Below are 22,093 nucleotides of genomic sequence, written 5' to 3'. Positions count from 1 at the left end.
GAGAAAAGCATCTGTCTCCTGCCCGTCCCTGGGCAATGGAACATCTCGGTGTAAAACCCAATTGTATGCTCTGTTTACTGAGATAGGAGAAAACCGCCTAACGGCATAAGGTGGGACTTGCTGGTAGGACTTGCTGGCACAATGCTGCTAAAAGGTTTATGGAGATGTTTGCATGTGCATATCGAGGCACAGCATTTTCCTTTGAACTTATTCATGTCACAGAGATCTTTATTCATATGTCTTACTGCTAATTTTCTCCCTGCAATGATCCTATTGTCCTGCCACTCCCTTATCTTTAAGATGGTAAAGATAATTATCAATAAATACTAAGGGAACTCAGAGACCGGTGCCGGTCCTCTGTATGCTGAGGTGTGGGTCCTCTGTATGCTGAGCGCTGGTCCCCTGGGCCCACTTTTTCACATATACCTGCTTTCTTTTTTTTATACCTTGCAGTAGTCACACACAACTGAGCAGGCAAGAGGGCACAAAACATGGCGCTCTGTACTCCTGGAGCTGCAGCCTTCTGACGTTGAATAACATAATTAAAAGAGAAACATGGAAAGCCATCATAGCAATGCCTAGAGATATCTAAAGTTTGTCAAGTCATTCATGAATTCAGAGTATCAGAGACACAGGCCTATCTGTGTCAATATATGCTCTCTCGGGCACATTATGGGCAATGTAGTCCAAGGGACAGTTGGGTTCCATGGTTAGGTTTTCCTGGTTTTTAGTATTTTGCCCATAACATCCTAGAAGTGTCTTGTATCTAACCTAGACTAACCAAACAAAGACTCATTCATTCTACCCATATCAGATTTGTTTTTTTCCAAATAGGTGATAAGCATCAACATTTACAATTTAGGAACTTTTGCGAAAGTACATCCTGAATTTTAGATGACAAGAATGGAAGACGCCAATACTATATGTGGGGAAAAAAAGAATTGAAGAACAATAGAACCCAAGATAGAATGGATTAGAAAAGATTCAAGTTAAAAAGGCAAAGAATGTCTCAGATTTATAGATATCTCAGATATGTATATCTATATATTCCATCATATATTCTCTCTGTATATATATGTATATATGTATATGTGTGTATATATATGTGTATGTGTATCTGTTTACCTTCGGATTATGTCTCATGTATTTGAATTGAAGCTGTGTTTTCTCCTTATCTTGAAAGATTTACCTTTATATTCCCCAGAATTTACTGAATGAGTTTTCACTTTGTTGATGAAAGTTGTACTTCCAAGAATTTAGCAGACAGTGGTGACTGTCTTGAAGCTAAATTACAGCAGCATAATTATTTCTATCCAACATAGAATACTACATGATACTTTGTATATGGTATAAGTTTGATTTTGAAAACTGTTACTAAAAATGAGAATAACAACATTTTTCTCAATAATTTTCTATTTTAAATTATTTTATTTGGATTTTCAGGGCAGTTTGTTGATAGAATGCTAAAATAGTACAAAGTCAGTGCAAAAGTGTTGCAATAGCTAAAAAATTAAGTACGCTGTTCATTGTTTTGGTTTCTTGACAAGGGTATCAAAAAATATATCATCCCTTCTCATAAAGGGACACATAGATAGCCGTAATGACGGATAGAGGTTCTCTAATCTCTGGCTTAAAATGGCAGGTATGGGCACAGAGACGAAATAGGATTTAGTTCTGCCTAGAAGAAAGAGTGGCAGAAGGAGCTTTGTGGAGGAGATGAAATTTGAACTGGACCTTAGAAGATGGTTAGAATTAGGATTTCCATCTAATGATGGTGAACTAAGTAATTTGAACCAAACTTTCTCATAAGGACAACTTTAAAAACTGCTTAAATCTTTAAAAAGTATTTTATATATTTATTAGAAATCATAGTTTTTAATTTATTATATGTGATTATGTTTATATTTAGACCCAATTATTTAGATAGATTAAGAAATGGCCAAGGATATTTATTTCATCTCAGGAAATTTTAGTCTGACTAACCGCAAAATCTTATTTTGTCTTATATACTCAAACAAATGTGTCTATATATGTGTGTGAGGTATATGTGTATTTATGTGCTTTTTTATCCAACTTTTATTTTAGTTTCAAGGAGTACATGTGCAGGCTTGTTACATGGGAAAATTGCATGTTACAGGGGTCTGGTGTACTGATAAGTTTGTCACTCGGGTAATCAGCACAATACTTGATAAGTAGTTTTTTAATCCTCAGTGTCCTCACACTCTCCACCCTTAAGCAGACCTGGTGTCTATTATTCTTATCCTTGTATCCATGTGTATTCAACATTTAACTCCCACGTGTAAGTGTGAACATGCAGTATTTGGTTTTCTGTTCCTGCATTAATTTGCTTAGAAAAATGCCCTCCAGCTTTATCCATGTTGCTGCAAAGGACATGATCTCATTCTTTTTTTATGGCTGCATAGTATTCCATAGCATAGATGTACCACTTTTTTTTTTTTAATCAAATCTACCATTGATGGGCATCTAGATTGATTCCATGTTGTTGCTGTTGTGAATAGTGCTGTAATGAACATATGCGTTCATGTGTCTTTATGGTAGAACAATTTATATTCTTCTGGGTGTATATCCAGTAATGGGATTACTGGGTTGAATGGTAATGCTGTGTTAAGTTCTTTGAGAAATTTCTGACTGCGTTTCACAGTGGCTGAACTAATTTACATTCCTACCAGCAGTGTATAAGTGTTCCCTATTATCTGCAACCTTGCCAGTATCTGTTATTTTTTGACTTGCTAATAATAGCCATTCTGACTGGTATGAGATGGTTTCTTATTGTGGTTTCTATTTGCATTCCCCTAAGGATTAGTGATATTGAGTGTTTTTTTCGTACACTTGTTGGTCATGTGCTAAAAAAGGCATTTTTAAAGGAATCAAACTATTAACAAAACTATGAAGACTTATAAAGTAGAAGCCAGGAGAAGATAAAGATCCAAAGAAGTAGCCATGGCATTTGGGTTTGTATTGCCCTTGGAAAAGCAAGTTGAAATAGGTACTTGTCAATTCCAGAAGGTATGGTTGAGAGGACGAGGGGCTGAACAGCACTAAATGGGCAATTATTGAAGCCCAGAACCAATAGGCAGAAAAACTCATCTTAGTCTAGTAACCCAAATGGGCTGCATCATAGGAGTAAAGACGAACTATTATGCTGCCAGTGAACTTGTGCAAAGATTTTCCCAGAGAGTTAATGCCCATTAGTACTTGGCAAAAGCAAAGATAAATCCTCTCTGGAGAAAGATAACGTTCCAACTCTCAAACTATTTTTATGAATGATTTATAAATGAAATATTTTGGTACAAAATAAAAATAATCAGGAATTTAAGAAGTTAAGTTCACGTGAAGAAAAGCCAGAATATACAGCAGATGAAATAAATAACCCATGAAATCAAATTAAGATAAAGTCTAAACAATTCCTAGGAGTTATTTATACATAAACACTAAAATAACAGGGATTATTAAGTTAAAAAGTAAAGATTCAACATTTTGGCAGAGAATCAAATGAAAATTCTTGAATGGAAAAAATGATCAAAATTTAGACCCCAGTGAATAGATTTAATAGCAAATTAGATACAGTTGAACAGAAGAATTAGTAATCTAAACAACGGGTGACAAAAAAATCCCAGTGGAAGCAATGAGATCACCAAGAATTAAGATACAAAATAAAAGGTGATATAAAGAGAAGGTATAACATTTATTACTTGAAGTCAAAGAATAAGACAGAAAAAAATGAGCCAGATGCATTTTTGGAAGAGTTAATAACCAAGACTTTTTTTCAGGACTAATCACAGATATCTAGACACAGATTCCAGAAACTATATGAAACTGAGGTGGATACAGAAGTTCATGATTAGGCTTGTTATAATAATAAAATTGCTAAAAATCAAAGGTAAAGAAGAAAAAAACCTTAAAAGCAACCAGAAACAGAGAGACAGACTTTAAAGGAGCAATTCTTAGACAGTAGCTGACTTTTCCACAGAAGAAAATTAAATGATGCTTTTATAAAACAGAAAGAAAATAATTTCCAATAGAGAATTCTACATTCACTAAAAATATTCTTCAAAATGAAGGTGAAATAACCATTGTGGAAGACACTGTGGCAGTTCCTCAAAGACCTTGAACAAGGAATACCATTTGATCCAGCAATTCCATTACTGGGTATATGTCCAAAGGAATAGAAATCATTCTACCATAAAGATACATGCACATGTATGTTCATTACAGCACTATTCACAATAGCCAAGACATGAAATCAACCCAAATGCCCATCAGTGATAGACTGGATAAAGGAAATGTGGTACGTATATAGCATGGAATACTATACTGTCATAAAAAGGAATGAGATCATGTTCTTTGCAGAGACATGGATGGAACTGAAAGTCATTTCTCAGCAAGCTAACACAAGAACAGAAAACCAAATATTGCACCTTCTCACTTACAAGTCGGAATTGAACCATCTGAACACACAGACACAGGGAGAAGAACAATACACACTGGGGCCTGTTGGGGGTGGGAAGGGGGAGGGAGAGCATCAGGAAAAATGGCCAATGCATGCTGGTCTCATTCATAAGCAATGGGTTGATAGGTGCAGCAAACCATCATGGCACATGTTTACCTATGTAACAAACCTGCACATCCTGCACATATACCCTGGAACTTAAAATAAAATATGAAGGTGAAATAAGGACATTTTAAATATTATATTTGTTGGAGTAGATTGAAGTAGATTTATCACCTGCAGTCCTCCACTGAAAAAAATACTATAGGGTATTTTTAGGTAGGAGAAAAATTATTCCAGAAGGAAATAAAGTGATGTTGGTAGAAATGCAGGGCAAGGCAAAATGTACATCCATGGGTTAATCTAAATGAACATAGCCTACATAAATAATAATATGAATGTCATATTTATTGTATGATATATATATAAGTAAAATGTAAATACACACACACAAATACATTTCATTCTGCAAAGGAATTAGAGAAGACAGAAGTGCTTGCACTGCCCACATCGAGGGTCACATAACTACCTGTTAGACTTGATTAAGTCTAGAATACAACAAACTGTAAATAGATGAGGTGCTCCACTTGTAGAATCAGTTTTTTTTTAAATTCAACTCTATGCAGTTTAAAGAAGACACATCTAATACAGAAGGAGTCAGATAGCTTGAAAGGACAACGTTGGGCAAAAGGATTCCTAATAATTCTACAGACAAGCCAGGGTGGTAAGTAGTGTATTTATAGCATTGTCCAAAGACCGCAGTTCACATGAGTGACAGTAAGGGAAGAGCCCTTTGTTAGTAACATTGTCTTTAGTGGACATGGTTTATAGGATGAAGGAAGACTGAGAACATCAATATATTAAGAAATCTTCTTCCTGGCACATTTATGATTGAGACAAAAAAAAAAAAAAAAAAAGGGAAGATCTTTTAGTTCCTTTCAAGTGACTTGGTTGATAGAATTATAAAATATTCTACAGGACCAGTGAGGATCTGGCTATCAGTGACACTGGTATCTTTCACAGTTTGTATACTAGAGGAAACACAAATTTATACTCACATAAGGAAATCACTATGTTTCTCTGAAAATAAGTAAAGGGAAATATTTGCTATTATATTCAACATGGCTGTTGTAATTATAACCCATTTGGTCAAAATTCACTTAATTGAGTGCAAATAATAAATAGTAACTCAAGAGGGTGATTCATTTATATCTAATTAAATAGACACACAAAAGTTGTCACGCACAATGATGAACAGACTTCACCCTTTGTTGATGTAAAGAATGATTTTTTAAAAACTTTATTATCCACCTACTTCTCCACCCACAGGCTTGAGCTATTTCACTAATATAAAATTAAATCTATTTTATGTAGTACTTTTATGAACTGTTTTTAACCACAAGGGCTATAATAGCGTGCTGTATTCTTTTACTTTTTACACATTTCTTTTTTATTTTAATTTTTCTCTGTTTGGTCAAAATTTTAATTTACCCAGTATTGCATGCTTTTCTTATATGGCAAAGTTCATATCCACGAAGCATTTTATTTAGTTCCGGGAGTGGGTAGTATTAGTTGATACAGTACATTTAGTTAATGAGACAATGATACAGTTAATTATTGGTAAGAAAACTCAGGACCAATATGAGCATGACCCTCCATTTATAAGTGAAGCCACTGCATAAATATTTATATTAGTCTCTGCAGTGTGACTAATGTTGGAAATTCATTGTACTTCTGAAGAAAACCCACTTGGAGACCTTTAAGTAGGATTTACTTTCCTGATCAATTGTTGATGAGTTTTTAATCCTTGATAGTAGGAAGTAGTAAGTACAGGAGGGAAGCAGAGGAAATGGGGAACAATTTGCTGTCATAGAGAGGTTGGGAATCAAGGGCTGATGGGGAGAAGCAAGTCGAAAAAATAAACACTCAATATAGAATTAGAAAATAATAGATGAGAGTGTGGAACTCATTGTTTAAATAGAAGATAATTTGTGTTTGGTTAAATTTATTTAGAAGGATAATGTAAATTTAAGCGATGCTCAATGCATTTGGGAGAAAATATACGAGGAAGATATTTTTCAGTGGGTAGGAGCAAAGTAGCAAACTGAAAAACTTGTCTTGCTTCAGAGGTAGTACCATAATCTGTAAGGAGCTAGTTGTTGTGACAGTATTTACAAATTACTCAGGGGCCTTGAGATCCTAGAAATTACCTGAAGGAGAATGGTGGCCTCCAGGCAGAATTGCTGAGCTTCCTACATTGTGTCAATCAAAAATCTACGAAAATATGGCCTCTGAAAGTCCCGAGTGATAGGGCAGAAGCCTTGGAAGAGCAGTTTTATCTTCCACAGCCATCAAAGTTTACAGGGCAAAGTGAAAATGAAACCAAGTTGTGGACACGCTGATTTGACATCTGTGCTGGACAGCACCCCCAGCTCACTCTAGGCTAATGCTCTTAATCTGCGGATTGTTGGAGAAAAGACCAGCTCTTCAAATCACTTTGAACTTTGAAGTGGAGAACTTGTTTATGAAGGAAAAGAGGCTAATTATTTAGGCAAATTCAACCAGGAACTCACTAGTGATTTTGGGAAAGAAGCTTATATATTTATTCAAATGCCATTTGACCCATCCAGGGTGTCATTGTCTTATACTTAATGACCATATTAAGAATTTGAATAAATGGTTATTGCCACATTATGTGGGTGTAAAGTTAAGAATGAGGGAAATGGAAAACATATTTTTAAGGTCAAGGCTTGATAAATTTTCTTTTGCCTTTAATCTACCGACTCATGACCTAAAATTCTTTTTTGTTTGTGAAGTGTTTCATGTTACAGATCGTTCCTGCCTTCCAGAGCTTTTACTCCTACAAATATTACTAGCTTGTATGTGACAGATACTTTTGTTTATAATTTTAATTACTTCCGCAAATATAAATAGGTGACTCAGTCTCTGCAAAAGAAATATTTGGGAGTCCTGTGGAACACAAGCCACCTGTATGCCATCTCTTACCTCAGCATTCTTTGTGGAGGAATAGTTAGGAAGACAAGTAAATCTTATGTGATTGTTTGCTCACCAGATAAACGTAACTGGAGTAGTATAAGACATTTGACTGTATCCATGGAAACCTTCTAGACTACCTTTCTTAGATTTTGCTTAGGCTAAAGCAGGTGACAGGGTTCACACGTTTCAAAAATGTTTTTGAGGAGGCATGGGAAGCTAATGCTCAGTGATGACAGAAATCTAATAGTTACGGAAGGTTCTAGCCCTTAACAACCAGGAAGCAATATATAAATCCTAGGTGTGAGTCAAATGTGACTCAGGTAATGATAAGGGCAAGTCACTCTCTTACTTCACTAGAGAAATGGCATAATTTCAAGACCTGCCGATGCTACACTAATCAGTATCATCATCACCACCATTTTACAGTCAAAAAGCACTATTAACTCTACAAAGCCGTTTTATACTAATGATATCTTTTATTCTCACAGATAAGCAGATAGATATTACTATGGTTCATTTTAAAGATGAGGAAATCAAGGCACCTAGCCATTAAATAATTTGCTTAAAGTCATATAGCTAATTAGTATCAGATCGGAGCCTCTTCACCATCAGAACTGGGCTCCTTAATAGCAAAAATTTTAAAATAAGAAATCAGCATCCTAATTTATAACCTAGGCAAAGGCAGTGAAAAATATTAATGACTTCAGCAGAGAGTACAGTAAGAACTGGATTATATAAATGTTTAAGAATAAGCTTATCCTTCCTGATTAAGATCTTATGTAAAAACTTTTGAAAACAATATAGAATTTTTATTGTTTTATTGTTTTGAAAACAATATATAATTCATATGCTCTAAATATAAGGTAAAATGCATCAATGTAGTGGCATAAGCTTTCAGAACTGCAGAATGGTGAACTCAGGCTAAAAAGATATTGATCTACTAAAATTAAATGACAGGCACTTCACTGTTTCATTTTTGTTTTAAAAAACAGCTTTGAAGGGTCTAAGTCTTTATCAGAGTGAGTCTTTTTGTTCTGGGTGAGAAAGCAGAAAATACTTTTGATAGGGAAGACTGAAAAGTAAAACTTTTAGGCCCTCCCCGTAAATGGTTCTGTTTGTTCGTGGCGCAGGCAGAGTTTGTTGCAAGGCTAGATGTAAGACTTGTTACTAAATGATTAACTGCCTTTGTTCTGCTTCTGTAAAACTGCTTTCCCGCCCTCCGAATTGTAAAACAAGCCCTGCCTCAGCCGGAAATTCCAAACCAGTATGCTAAAGGTGGCGGGGCCCGATCGCTGCAACCCAGACCCAAGGTTGCATCAGCAAAGGAAAACTGCATTCCCCAGACCTCCCCGGGGCTAGTACCTATCCCACCCCTTTGCGTCGCCAAATAGAAAAAGACACCTGGCCTCGAGGTTACAAAAGAGGCCAATCAATAGCCTGTATGCAAATAAAGCCTAAACGCTATAAAAGAGATGTATCGCCACAAATCGGGGCTCTCTCTCTCTCCCTCATTCCTTCCAAGTGAGAGGGCCCTGGTGCACCAGTAAATGACTTTCTGCCGAAATCTGTGTGTTGGGTGGTTCCTCGCGCCGACTCTCAACCCCTAAGGAACGTGATTCTAACAAGACAAGGTTCAGTTTAACTTGTGTTGGTCAATGCCACACGTAAGTAATTGCCAATACATGTGTTTTGATCATTAAGAACATGTCTTCTTGCTAAATAACTTAAATTATATTTGAATTACTTGCTCCAGACTATTGATTATCTCAATTGTGTGTGTCAAGAAAACCACTTAACTTTTGTAGGTGTCTCAGTTTCCTCGTATAAATCAGGCGTTGTCCCAGTTTATTTCCAAATTCAACTTCTAGCACTCAACTTGACTAAGGGCTAAAGAATGGACCCATTTGCTTTTCCTGTAAAACCTGATTTTATTTTCATTATCTCTTACAGGTGAAGAGAGGGCATGAGGGAACCTGTCACAAACCTACTTACCGAATAGTAATTTTTCCGGTTTTTTTTTTTTTTTTTTTGAGACAGAGTCTTGGTCTGTCACCCATGCTGGAGTGCAGTTCTTACCTAATCAATTGTCACAAAAGGATAATTGTGTTTGTTTTTGTTTTGTTTTTCTTTTTTGAGACAGTCTTGCTTCGTCACTCAGGCTGGAGTGCAGTGGTGCGATCTTGGCTCCCTGCAAACTCTGCCCCCTGAGTTCAAGTGATTCTCCTGCCTCAGCCTCCCAAATAACTGGGATTACTGCTCGCACGCCGGGCTAATTTTCATATTTTTAGTAGAGACGGGGTTTCACCATGTTGGCCAGGCTGGTCTCGATCTCCTGACCTCAAATGATCCACCCACCTCAGCCTCCCAAAGTGCTGGGATTACAGGCTTGAGCCACTGCCCCCGGCTGAATTGTAATCTTTCATTTCCTCACTGTCATATTACAAAATAATACCTTTAAGAATTTTATTGTTCTTTCCATTTGACCCCAGGCTGATTTCCTGTCCTCACTCTCATCCTAAGTGCAATCATTGCAATGGCTTTGCTGCTGTATTGGTTCTAGATGAGGTAAAACATTGCCAAGAAGTCTTCAGAGAGAGAGAGACCTTAAACTTCTAGGCCTGACAATTTGATTTTATCCTTACTTTATCCTTTTGGTGCATTTTAGGAAAGAGAGCGAGGGAAAGAGAAAAAAAGGGTTTTTCCGAATATGTGACCCTTAATGAGACTATTCCATTTTCCCTCACATCGCATTAATTGTTTTTAATTTTTCTAGCTATCTTGACATTCATGTCATATGGAAAACTGAAGGAGCAGAGGGAGGTATTTATTTCCAGGAGAGGTCAGAGAGCATAATCAGGGGACAGAGACTAGTAAGTAATCAGGCATGCAGTACACACTTTCATTAAGGCCCATGTGTTACAAAACCACAATATTTTAATATTCTGGTTCCTGCTGTTTATGCTGAAGACGTTGTGTTAAGGTTTATTTTAGTTAAATTTTACAAAGGATAAAAGTGTAACATTTTCAATCTTATTAGAGATGCAATGTGTTATTCTAAGTTTCATCTTCATTTACACGAAAGGAAAAAACTTCTCTTGATTAAATAATAAAGAAGTCTGATTGTTTACAGAGCCAAGTAACAAGACTCGATTGTGTGCCATGAACCAATCTCTCCTTAAATCTAGAAATTCTTATCCAACTTAACGATGGCATCTGCTGGGAGGGGAAAATTTCCATAGCACATCTTTGCAACAACCCCAAATCTCATGGAAACAAGCCAGGAGACAAATTTAAATGAGTGTAATCCTCTAGGAAGATACACTTAGAATTTTTCTCTTAATGGGAACTTTGTTTGCAGACACTGAACAGTCTACCCAGATAACGCCAACAACATCTGCTGCTGTTGGTAAGAACTGACCTCTTAATCATGAGCTATTCACATCAAAATGACTGCAGGCTGTTGGAACAACACGAGTTTTCTTCGAGAAGCCCCTTTCAACAGTATCACACAGACTGAATGCCAAAATTATCTTTTACCTCTTTGTTTTAAATGCAGTTTGCTAAGACAAGGTAAAAGGAACGTGTGGAACAGGGAAGAGGATCAGATCAATCAAGCGAGATGAAGGCGATCTGCTTTGTTTGGCATCCGCTCTGGAAGAGTAATGCTCTGGCATGCCTTTATTTCAGCTTAGATTTGTCAATTTGAGGGAATCATCTCTTTCCTCTCTCCACTAAGTCCATCTTTACTGTGACTGTACCAGCTGTTTGTTTTGATTATAGGATGGTAGACACCAGCTCCCTGACCATAATGTCTGTGGGAAGAAGGACATAGGGGCAGGGAATAGCCATCCTTTACAGGCCAAAGGTCCTTACCTTTAAATCTCTGTCTCAGGACATTGAGCTGATAGAATATGACTTATATGTCATATAGTTGGAGACTTTATGCTATTCTGTTTGCTGTGATCCACAGTGGTTCGCTTTATTCTCAGTCTGTTGCCATTTAAGGTAAAGCAACAACATAAAAAATACCTTTCTGTTGATACTCATGGCTAACTTGGGAACTATATCTCTTGATCCAATATTTCAGGTTATTTTATGTTATCAAAATCTAGTATAGAATCAAAGAATTTGAAGGGACCTTAGAGTATCGAGTCCATCCTAGTCTCCTTTTTATAACATTCTTGAAAGAAAATCGCCATTCTTGCTTGTATATTTCTAGGCATTGTGTATAAGCTTTTCTGTAGTGACAGTAGTGAAAAGCAAAAATTTGCCTCTAGTTAGTTTCTACAGTAATTTTTTTTTTGTGTGTGAATCTCTGTTCTACAGAACGTCTCTTCAGATACGTGGAGAACACAAAACAAAACAAGAAAAAACATTTAACTATTGCATCCTTCCCACACCGAGTCACCTTTTCAGGACTATAAAGTACAGATTTCTTCTTTGATAAGGTTTCCAGATCCCTCTCTGTCCTGGCTTTCTTTCTGCGCACACAACCTAGGACATCTATGTATATTTTAATGTGCATTACAAGGAGAGCAGAACATAGCAGAGCTGATAGATACAAAGAACTTTAGAAATGAAAGGAACATCCACATTTTACAAAATAGAAACGGGGTCCAGAGAAGCAATGCAAACTGTTCTTTGTCACACAAATAGTCTCGTCTCTCCCAGAACAATGCACTTTTCACTTTTTTCTAGACTGAATTGCTTATTAACTAGATAAAATGCTTCAGATGTTATCTGATCAGCCCAGAGCTGGGGATTGAATGCATTTTGATCTATTAACAACCATACTATTTGGCTGTTTTATATTATTTATATAAACTGTAGTGAAACTAGGTCTTATATTTTCTCTTATATTTTCTCTTATTTATCTTGTGTAGTTTAGCCAGGGTACAAACTTCTCAGGATATTTTTGAGTCCTAATTCTTTCATTTCATCAATACATTGTCTATTGCTTTTTGACTCATGCAACTGTTAATTCTCAGAATGCTTTCTATGTCCTTGTTCAGATTATTGTTAGAAGTATTCAACAGGACAGGACCAAAACCAAAATGAAGCCAAAAACCAGAGAACAAACCTGTTGCATTCTACTGGATCTCGTTCTAGATTGAAAATTAATTAACCAAGATATGTTGGAACTGTTGTCGAATCATGCATGTTTATGCTTGATTGTGTATTCACACATATTATGCTTTCCTCCTTGCCCAAAAACATTTTATGAAGGCCCTTTTGCAGATGCCTTGCTGGAATTAAGACATGGTTTAAAATCTAGTAACTCTATAGAAAAGGAAAAGGAGATTATTGTGAAATGATGTATCCTTAGTAAATTCTTTAGTAAAGGAAATAAATATTTCCTATGAACTCACTAATCTTTTGTTTAGTAACTTAGTCTAGAATTTTGCCCAGAATTGATAAAAATTCATAAATCATTGATAATTCTTCTTTTTGAATGTTTTTGAAAATAAGGACATTTCCTGGACCTCACCTGTTCATGAATTCTCAAATATTGTAGTATTTTGGAGATGATATGTGCAAATGCTTAGTAGCTTGGCATATAAATGTAATGGACTTAATTCTGAATGTATTTAAAGTTGTTTGTGCTCTGTTACAAACTAATTCTTGATTTCCTTTTATTGATGTATGCCCTGACATTTACAGAATTTTTTAAAAATTAAATACGAAGTAAATAGAAAGGAACCCTTATAAAATATGTGTTAGTTATAGAGACAATCACATAGAAATATCCATGTACATAAGTGCACATTGAGCATGAGAACATTTCCATTAACCACGAAGTCCTTTGGGTACCCTTGCCAATTTCACCTCCTTCCCTGACCCTTAGAAAAATACTGCCATACTCACTCCCCCTTCCTTGAAGATATTATTCTGTTTGTTCTACAGCTTCTCACTTAAGGTGTGTCCCCTCATTACCCAGCATCAAGATATGCAATTTTCTATATATTCCCCTATTGAATGCAGTGCCAGTGGTCGTACTTTTTATTTACCATTATGCTAAGGGCTTTGAGCTTCGGGAAATTCGAATGTAAGTGTGTATCTGTTTCCTATTTGACTTCCACCTTTACATACCTTTTCTCTATTCCTTGAGGACTATGAAAAGTTCATTAGAGTTCAGCAAATCCCTTCATTTTAGTCAGCCAGTGGACTTCTGTGGGCTTTGCTCATCTCTCTGGATTCCTGTTTGCTCTTAGTTTTTAACACAGATGTGTGTGTGTGTGTGTGTGTGTGTGTGTATGTGTGTTTTCTATGTCTTATTCAACAAACATCATTTTCAGCAGAAGCATTGGTCAAGAAATGAAATGTGCTCTACACTTTTCAGTTTGAGGGTAATTCTTGATGGGGAAGCAGAATAAAAACAGGAGTTCAGTAATTCTGTTATTCAATTAATATCAGGTCTTTGTGGCCCTACCTTCTGCTTTCATCATAGCTGTTGCCTTAGACTTTTTTCCCAGGCCTTTGTTGATCTTCACATTCTACTCTTGCTCTTATACTTAGTTCGGATCTGTATTGATATGCATTGTTTTCAACCTCATATTATAATTTCTCTTTTAGAAACGTTTATCCTTTAAACTCTTTAGAAATGAGGTCATAATTATCTTTACAATGATACAACAGAGTCTCAGAATCAGAAACAAAATTTCTAAGAACTTGCATAAAGTTAGTGTTTTTATGGACCTTTTTATGGACCTTCCTTATCTTACCACCATCCTCCTTTATGAGAACATCTCGGTGCCATATATTATGGGAGTCATAAAGCCTTCTCTGGCTCATTATATAGCTATACAGAACATAAGCTCTGTCCTCTGAAGCTAGTGATTGCTCATTGTCCTGGGAATACTTCTCAATTGAAATGGGATATCAACAGGTTTAATGGGATTTTAGGACAATACAGTTAACCAAGCTGACTCAGCTTTTTAATGCACAGTTGGATTTCATTGAAATACTTAGAAATAGATTTAGGTTCATTTAATCAGGCTCTTTCCTATAAAAATAAAGGGTAGGTAATTCTTATTCTTAGTATCCTCCAAAGACAGGGTGGGATCAGGGAACATATAGTAAGTGTTTGAATACCTCTTTGATAAGATGAAAATGATTTTTGGTGTATTCTGCCAGATTCAGATTCTGAATATCACTGGAACTCCTATGAGGAATGAGAGAATGTGAAGACATAGAAACAATCTGATATTCATCATACAGGAATCTGTTATAATCACCTCGAGTTTATAGGGTGTTGATTGTGAGAAAAATATTATGCTTTGGCTATAATTGATATGAACATGGGAATATGGTATTTAGACTGATCTAACACTTCAGCAAGTATCCCTGGTCCAAAAACAGTTATGATATATTATCCAATCAAGTGATACTACATAAGATTTAAAGAAAAATTGAATTATTGTTATTTGTAAATTCTTTTCACAAACTAAATTAGAAGCAAAATTTGATTAACTTTAGCATCTATAAAACTAGATGTAGTTAAACACTTGACATGAATATATTTTATATCTGTGAATATATGACTTTTATGGGATATTCAAATTAAACCATCCTTTCTTACTCTTTGTATTTGGAAATTTATATTTATTTTAATCTGAAATTTTGTTGGTTAGTTTTGCAAATCTTATTGTGACTTGAAATTTTACAAGTAAACTTGCATCTGGATTTTCCAGCGTGTATTATTTATAGATTAAAAATAATCTTGACTTCCTGTAAATGCTATGAACTTTGTTTAAACATCATTGGCAGGATAAGCTTGTTCACAGATTCCTGTTTCTCATATATCCTTTTAGAGGAGGTTATATACCTTAGGAGTATGAAAATCCCTAAGATATCATTTCCAGACTTAAAGAAACTTAGAGTTTCTTTACAGGGGAAATAGAAATGCTTGCAGATGATGTAGGGAAGAAAAAGAAGGCTCAGATAAGAACAAAGAGACCTGTTTATTGTCAAAGCTCCAGGTTGGAACAATTGCATTATGGATTGTATTGCTTTACAGTCCCAGTCTTAATTCCATTATGGCACTTTTTCTTCATAGATTTGTTCAAGAGAGTAAGACAGTGGACAAACCATGGTAAATTATATTTCAGTGATATAAGTGATTTCAACCTATTTGTTGTCTGAAGGATAGAGGAGAAGAAAAGAAAGAAGTAACACTTGAAATCTGGTCTCTGTATGTTCAGCAGAACATAAAACGTCCTTCAGAGGTTAAATGCTGAAGGAGACATTCTTTCTCACCCCTTCAGTCCTTAACTGTGTTTGTACTTGTGGTTTTCATGAATAAAGACAAAATCCAGATTAGTATGGCTACCCTAGTTTGAATGGTAATTCTTCATACTCGCTAACTTTCAATAATGATGGGAATCCTAAATTAAAAGAAATAGACAACCATAAAATATCTTGCAATATTTTATTTTCACTGGAATCAAATTTTAATCTTTGCAAGTAGTAGAGAATCGGAATTTGAAAGATTTGTATCTAGTGGCAAAATGACTTTCAAAGAGAATAGAAAAGCTTTCCTTATTGAAAGCTAAGAAGACTTTAAATACTTAGTTTTTTGATGCTTGCACTACAGTAGGTATTACATTTAAAATCTTTGGTAACCTTATAAGCGGACAGATTATGTTGTGTATTATTTAATTTCCTAAATTACTAATGAAATACATCTATTGACCATTTGCGTTTTTTTGAGAAAAAATAAATCTATCGCTTATTCATCTACTTGACTTCTTGTCTTTTTGAGACAGTCATCTTTTTATTGTTGATTGGTAGAAAAAAGACATCAGTTTCTGGCCATGGTAGAATAACAGGGTATCGATATACTCCCCCTATAAACAATTAGAAAATTGGAAAAAGTATATGAAACAACTATTTTCAGATATCAAATAGTTGTGATCATTAGGAGAAGAGAAACAAGTGAGGTAAGCCTATGATCACACCCTTCTTTCAGTCTAGTGACACATTCTGTATCTTTTCTCCTAAAGAAGAGTCACTCAACAGAGCATGGCAGGCTTGCTGAAGTTTAGAAGCAGAGTTTGTAACTAAGGATGACTGGGACATTCGAAGTTGTTTTGGAAGGAAGGAAGAAGCTACTGAGAAAAAGCTTTCATAATCTGGATAGGGATTTCTTTTTCAGTCGTTGCTTAGTAGTAAGCTTTGTGAAGCTGAGCAAAGGATGACTGAGGAACTATAAGCTGTACAATTCCCAGAACTCATACAGAGTGGCGAAAGGATTAATCTCCAGTCACCCAGAGTAGAGAGTCCTCATTCTATACCGAGAGAATTAAGTAGTGACCCTGGTAGGGTGACACATTAGTAGTAGGGCTGAGTTATCCCTAGAATAAAGGCTACTTCAGAGCATGCTAACAAAGCTTAAAAATAAGGCTTGAAAAGAGCGAACCGAACCATAAGTGATTTATCTGCCTTCCAAAATGAATTTCAACAACATTTACAGAAAGACAACAAAATCCAAACCCACAACAGCATATGACTGCAAATTTCAGCAGCTGAGCAGAAATATGAGATATGCAAACATATGTCTATTAGATAGTAGAAAAATCAGTCAATAGCAAGAGGCCTATAAATGACAAAAATGATGGAATTAGTGAAGACCCTAAAACACTTATTAACAATATGCTTATATGTTTAAGCACTTAAAGGAAAACATGAATATAATGGATACATCAAAAAGAACTCAATGAAACCTGTAGAAATTACCAAAAAAATTTGAAGTGACAATTTTACCATATGAGAATAACAACAGGTTAGAAACTACAGAACAAGATATATCAACATATTTGGGAAAATAGCAATAGACTCTATGCTAACTAAAGTGCATATAGAAAATGATTAAAAATACTTGACAGCTAATGAGTATTGACAAATACTCATTAACCTGCGGGACAATATGTGGAACACACAGTTGCAAATGCAGACCTAGGGAAAAGAGAGAGAGAAAGGCAGAAAACAATGCCTGAATAAATAATGGCTTAAAAACATTTCAAATTTGACACAAACAATAAATCTAAGAACCCTACAAATCTCAGGCATGATAAATAAAAAGAAAACACATACTAAGGCACATCAAAATCAAATTGTCAAGAGCCAATGATGAAAAGAAAATCGTCCAGGAAAAAACAAAAACGAAAACATTGTGTACAGAGGAACAAACAAAAGATTGACTGCATTTTTTTTTTTTTTCAGAAACTCTGAATTCCAGAATATAAAATGACAATTTTAAAGCTGTTAAAGAAAAACTTGTCAATCTAGAATTCTATATCCAGGGAAATTATTATTTAAAACCATAGCAATAAAAAGACTTTTCAGAAAAATGAGAGCTGGGCAGATTTATTGCTAGTAGCCAAGCTAGATTAAATGTTAAATGACACCAGATTGAAATTGGAGTCTGTATAACGGAATGAAGAATATCATACATAGAAATAAATGGGCAAACATAAAACAAAGATTTTTATTCTCATTTTAAAATATTTTTAAGGTTATTTACTGCTTAACACATTATAACTAGGTAGGGTTTGTCCCAGGAATGTAGGATTGTTTTAACATTCAAGAATAAATTTGATTTATCATATTATAATAATTAAGAAGGGATAAAAACCATGTATTTACTCCAAGAGATGAAAGAAAAGCATCTGGCAAAACTTAACACCCAATAATGATAAAAACTCTCTGCAAACCAATATTAGAAGTGAGCGTCCTCAACTTTATTAAGGGCATCTATAAAAGCAGTTAACATTGTACTTAAGGGTGAGATATTGAATACTTTCTCCCCAAGACTGGGAACAAGACGAGAATACCCACTCTTTTCCAAAACTTTCTACCAAAAACCTAATTCTAACCTAATTCTAAATTCTTAAATTTATGTGTAAAGGCAAAGGAGCTAGAAGAGCCCGATGATTCTAAGAAATCTTCCAAAAGTTACTGAAACGAATAAGTGAATATGCAGGTTCATAGACACTGGATCAATGCAGGCCGGGCGCGGTGGCTCACGCCTGTAATCCCGGCACTTTTGGGAGGCCGAGGTGGGTGGATCGCCTGAGGTCGGGAGTTGGAGACCAGCCTGAACAACATGGAGAAACCCCGTCTCTACTAAAAATGCGAAATTAGCAGGCCGTGGTGACATATGCCTGTAATCCCAGCTACTCGGCAGGCTGCGGCAGGAGAATCGCTTGAACCCAGAGACGGAGGTTGTGAAGAGCCGAGATCGCACCATTGCTCTCCAGCCGGGGCAACAAGAGCGAAACTCCGTCTCAAAAAAATAAATAATAAAATAAAATAAAATAAAATAAAATAAGTTGCATAATATCAACAAACAAGTGGAACATCAAATTCAAAGAATGTAATTTACGATGTAAAACATAAAATTCCTGAGAATAAATTTAACAGAGTATGTTCAATATCTATACAGTGAAAACTACAAATTATTACTGAGTAAAATTAAAGAAGGCTTAAGTAAATAGAGTGATACGTTTTGCTAATGGATCAGAAAGCTCCATACTGTTAAATGCTGATATGCCGTAATTGAGCTATAGATTCAATCAGTCTTAAATAAAATCTAAACCGGCTTTTAAAACAAATGTAAAATGAATTGTAAAATTTATGTGTAAAAGCAACGGATCCAGACGAGCCCACTGAATTTTGAAATACAGCAAATTTGGCTTTCAAGACTTACCGTAAAGCTGCAGTATCAATACAGCGTGGTAATGGCATACAAATAGTCATATATATCAATGGAACAGAATATAGTCCACAAATAGACCCATACATATACGGCTAAGTGATATTCAACAAAATGCCAAGATAGTTCAATGGGGGAATGAAGAGTCTTTCAAAATTTGTGCTGGAAAAACTGGTTATCCATGTGGGGGGAAAAAAGAATGGAGACTTTTACCTTATGTCACCCACAAACACGAACTCAAAATAGATCTAAACTTAAAAGCCCAAACTATAAAAATTTTAGAGAATAACATAGGAGAGAACAAGTTGCAACTCAGTGGTAGGTACACTTTTATGGTACACAAATATCTTATGAGAACTCTAAAATTTAAAACAAAAGTTGATTGAAATTCATCACAATTAAAAACTTCTGGGCCGGGTGCAGTGGCTCACGCCTGTAATCGCGGAACTTTGGGAGCCTGAGGCGGGCGGATCACCTGAGGTCAGGAGTTTGAGACCAGCCTGGCCAACATGGCGAAACCCCGTTTCTACTAAACATACAAAAATTAGCCGGGCATGGTGGCAGGTGCCTGTAATTGCAGCTACTTGGGAGTCTAAGGCAGGATAATTGCTTGAACCTGGGAGGTGGAGGTTGCAGTGAGGCCAGATCACACCACTGTACTCTAGCCTGGATGACAGAGCAAGACTTCATCTCAAAGAAAAACAACAACAAAACTTCTGTCCTTTGAAAGACATCGTTAAGAAAATGAAAACGCAAGCCCTAGACCGTGAGAGTATATTCACTATACATGTACTGACAAAGGTGTTATATCCAGACTGTATAGAGAACTCTTGCCACTCAATAACAAGAAGAGAAATCACTCAGTAGAAAAATTATCAAACATCTTAAAACAGGCACTTCGCAAAAGAAATATACTAATGGACAATAAGTACATGAAGTTATGTTCAACATTATTAGCTACCAAAATGATGCAAAATAAAATGACAAGACAATGAGATATTAGTACCTATACATTAACCTGACTAAAATTAGAAAGACTAGCAATACCAAGTTTTGGCTAGTTTGTATAATAACTAGAACTCTCATATATTGGTGATGAAAATGTCCAGTTGTACAGTAACCTAAATAGTTTGGCTATTTCTCATAAAATTGATCATATTCCTAACATATGACCTAGCCATTCTTCTCCCCAGATGTTTACCTAAAAAAAATAAAAATATATGTCCACACAAAGACTTATACGGGAATGTTTCTAAGTTTTACTTACAATTTCTGAAAACTTCAAACAACCCTAATGTCCATCATTAGGTAAATGGATAAACAAAATATGATATAGTGGTAAAATATTATCTGCAGTAAAAAGAAATTAACTACTGATAAATGCAACATGGATGAATCTCAAAATTTCAGAAACCAGGCATAAGAGAGTATATACTATGTGATTCCATATATGAACATCTAAAAAAGATTCATCTGATTTATGGTATCAAAAAGCAGATTAGTAGTTGCTTGGGACCAGGGTCGAGGAATGACACCAGGATGGGGAGATGATTAACTGGTAATGGGCATAAGGGAACAATTTGGAGGATGGAACTAAGTCTAGAATATAATTGTGGTTGCAATATTCATAGCTTGACAAAACCCACTGGACTACACACACTTAAAATTGGAGCATTTGAAAGTATGTAGTTTATACCTCACTAAAGCTGATTTTTTTTTTAAAAAAAAGGATAATCTTTTCCTTTAATCATTTGTTTGCAGTAATTTTGACATACAGAAATTCAAATTTCTACACAGTCAAAATATATCAATCTTTCATTCACAGCTTTCGAGTTTTGTGTCATATCTAGAAAAGCTTTCCCTGCACGTTTCATACAAAGGCCATTTAAGGGAGTGTTTTATAATGCATCTTCTGGCATCAGAGGCCATCAAGAGATTGTTTACACTTGAGCAAGTTACTTAATCTATCTCTTCTGTAATTTCTTCGTGTATAAATCTGTGCATGATTACAGCTTCTACCTTAATGACAGAAAGTGACACAATGCAGGCAAAGTAATTAGAGTACTAATGGATACATTGGAAAACTTAACACAAAATTTTTTATTATCATATTTTCTTAGAGTATTTTTTATTTGAACTATTACACATGTTAAGAGAAGTCTAGAAATTATAATGAGACCTGTGTAGCCACTACTCCATTTGGTCAAATCTTAATTTAATGTTCTACCAAATTTGTTTAGGATGTCTTAACTTTAAGAACTATGGTTAGAATTGAATCCCTCTTGGCACTTTTTGATGCTTGTCTTTTATTATACATAGGTTGATGCTCCCCAACCTAACATCACCTCACAGAAATTTATGTGTATTTTTCTTGTCCATGTAGTAAAGTGGTACTATATATTTTAAGTATTTTAAATTTATGTAAATAGAACACCATATGCATTGTTATACAACTAGCAATTCTTAGTGACTATAATAATATGGTTGAAATGTATCTATGTTTGTGTATTTTTAAGTAATTTTACACTGTTATTTTTCATGTTTATGTCTCTAACCTATCTGGATTTTAGTTTACTATACAGTATGATGTAGGAATGTAATTTACTGTACTGTTTAAAATGGTTAGCTGGTTGTTCAAAAATCATGTGTATAATACAATCTTCATTTTTCTTATAGTTTTGAAGTTGTGCCATTTTATATTCTACTATACTTAAGCATATATATATATGTTTAATTATATTTCAAATATGTTTAAAATATTAGGCATATTTCTTGACTTTCACTTCTGTTCCATTGATCTATATCTTGAGTTCCATTACATTGCCACATTATTTCAATTATTTTAGCTTTTATATAATTATCATAGATTTATT

General features: G+C 35.2%; 1 long non-coding RNA gene across 1 annotated transcript in view; it reads left to right on the top strand.

Moving 5' to 3' along the window:
- The first annotated feature begins 8,612 nt into the window (after positions 1 to 8,612).
- Positions 8,613 to 22,093, top strand: part of LOC112608349 — an 86,130-nt gene continuing 72,649 nt past the window's right edge. The window contains exon 1 of the long non-coding RNA XR_003115980.1: positions 8,613 to 9,171. This is a non-coding gene — a long non-coding RNA (uncharacterized LOC112608349). The remainder of the gene's footprint in view (positions 9,172 to 22,093) is intronic.

Source organism: Theropithecus gelada, chromosome 15 (assembly GCF_003255815.1).
Source record: "Theropithecus gelada isolate Dixy chromosome 15, Tgel_1.0, whole genome shotgun sequence".
Lineage (NCBI taxonomy): Eukaryota > Metazoa > Chordata > Mammalia > Primates > Cercopithecidae > Theropithecus > Theropithecus gelada.
This window is presented reverse-complemented; position numbering and strand designations above follow the sequence as displayed.